At 27.5% G+C, this 2,500-nt stretch overlaps 1 protein-coding gene across 2 annotated transcripts in view; it reads right to left on the reverse strand.

Moving 5' to 3' along the window:
• Positions 1–1,919: 1,919 nt before the first annotated feature.
• Positions 1,920–2,500, reverse strand: part of LOC119580795 — a 103,058-nt gene continuing 102,477 nt past the window's right edge. For both annotated transcript variants that reach the window (XM_037928913.1, XM_037928912.1), the window contains exon 4: positions 1,920–2,500. This exon is cut by the window's right edge and continues 2,101 nt beyond it. The gene's annotated coding sequence lies outside the window, so the exon portion shown is untranslated.

A 2,500-nucleotide genomic window follows, 5' to 3' on the forward strand; every position in this document is an offset into this window, starting at 1 on the left:
GTTTCGTGCTTCAGATTCGTGAGATTGACACGCTATATCATTTACGGCAGTTTTGACACGTGTCAGCAAGTTATGTAATATTTAAAGAGCTTTTGCCATCTGTCCCCTCCCCCTTTTCTCTTGCATTTGATATATGTCTGTTGTTCTAGGCATCTCTCTGTTCATCTGTCTGTTATCTCTCTCTCTCTCTCTCTTTCTCTCTCTCTCTCTCTCTCTCTCTCTCTCTCTCTCTCTCTCTCTCTCTCTCTCCTCTCTCTCTTTCTCTCTCTTCTCATCTCTCTCTCTCTCTCTCTCTCTCTCCTCTCTCTCTCTCCTCTCTCTCTTCTCTCTCTCTCTCTCTCTCTCTTTCACTCTCTCTCTCTTCTCTCTCTCTCTCTCTCTCTCTCTCTCTCTCTCCTCTCTCTCTCTCTCTCTCTCTCTCTCTCTCTCTCTTTCTTCACTTATGTATGAGCGTATGTATACTTGTATGTTGGCATGAATACAGTATATACAGTATAGTATAGTGAATTATTCATTTGTACATTTCACATACATCATTTTTTCTTCATTTTATTGTCTCTGCTTTCACAGTTGGTCGTATCATTAATATTTTACTATTGTTGTTCTTGTTATTATCATCATTATTACTATTACTATCGTTGTTATTATCATTATCTAATTTATCATTTGTTATGATTACTGTCACTCATGTTATCAGTATTATTTCTATCAGTATTATTTTCATTATCATTATTGTTATTTTCATTACTATTGTTACTGCTAATAATGATAATAATAATAGTTATTATTATTATTGTTATCATTATTATTATTATTATTATTTTGTTATTATTATTATTGTTATCATTATTATCATTACAACCATTGTTATCATTATTATATCATTATGTTATTATTTTTATTACTATCATTATTATCATCATTATCAATTATTTAGCTCTTTATTATTAACGTTACTATTATCATTATTATTATCATTATTATAAGAATGATATTAATAACACAGATAACAATTATTATTACTATTATTATTATTATTATTATCATTATTATTATCATTATTATTATTATTACTTATTATCATTACTATTATTACTATTATCATTATTATCATTATTATCATCATTATCATTATCGTTATTATTATTATAATCACCATCACCATTGCTATCATTAGTTGTTATTTTTTGTCATTGTTATTATCAATAACATTATTACTGTTATTATCATTATCATTATTATCATTATCACTACTGTCATTATCAACATTTTTATCATTATTTCTTTCATTATTATTATAATTGTTATTATTATTATCATTACCTTTATCATCATTACTATTATTACTATTATCCTATCTCCAATATTGTTTTCTTGTAATAATTATCATATTATTGTCATTATCATTTCTTGCAATAACATTATCATGATCACTTTCTTAATTATTTTTTATTATTATTTTTTATTCATTATCATTATCTCTATTCAATCCTTATTATCTTTTTTATCATTTCCATCCTTACTATCACATGAATTATCTTCACTTATCATTTTGTTCTCTTTCTCAATCCCTATTCTATTATTGTTATTAATACGTTATCATCACTGTAATTTACTAGTCAATGCAAATTTAATGATCATCATTATTACTCATTATTATTTGTGTTAATATCACTACCACATTTCTTATCTTTAAGAATATATTATGTATATATACTAATATATTCGTTTTATTATTATTATTATTATTATTATTATTACTGTTATTATTATCATTATTATTATTAATATTATTTTGAATGTGTATTTTTATTTTATGTTTTTTTTTTATTCATAACCATTGCCTTAGATATTTCACAGTAGTATTTACGAGTAACGAAGGACGTAGGAAGAAAGAAAGAAAGAGAAAAAAAACACCATTAAAGCACACGAATGATATATTTTTTTTATTTTTTATTTTTTTGTTTTGTTTTGGTTCGTCATTCTAATCGACAGCCAAGAGCTTTCCGGCAGTCTTCACAACCTTTCACAAATTTCATCTCGACTGATATTGAAATAGACATTCTTTTTTTTTATATATTGGAAAATTTACATATGTAATAGGGAAAATACATTTCTTCTTCACAGGAAAGTACTATGGACTAAATAATCTGATGGGAAGACAGTGATTTGAATGTTAATAAAATGATATGCAATGATGCTAAAGCCACGCCATGACTACGGGTCGGTTGGTTCAGATACAACACTGATGGCTCTAGATTCCGGGGGACTTTGGAAGACATCCATAGTTTCGGCAATACTTCGACTTATTCTACCAAGTCTATAGAAAGAAGACCTAACTTTCTCCTCTGAATTACGATAACACATTCTTACACAGTACAGAGTTATATGAATGTTCACACACTTTGTTCCGTTTGGTCAGTGTAAACAAAAGAGGTTGTTGTTGTTTTTTTTACAGCAGATCTACAACACTATTTGGATATCGGCTGTTCCTGGTGTT

This window comes from Penaeus monodon, chromosome 14 (genome assembly GCF_015228065.2).
Source record: "Penaeus monodon isolate SGIC_2016 chromosome 14, NSTDA_Pmon_1, whole genome shotgun sequence".
NCBI classification, from domain to species: domain Eukaryota; kingdom Metazoa; phylum Arthropoda; class Malacostraca; order Decapoda; family Penaeidae; genus Penaeus; species Penaeus monodon.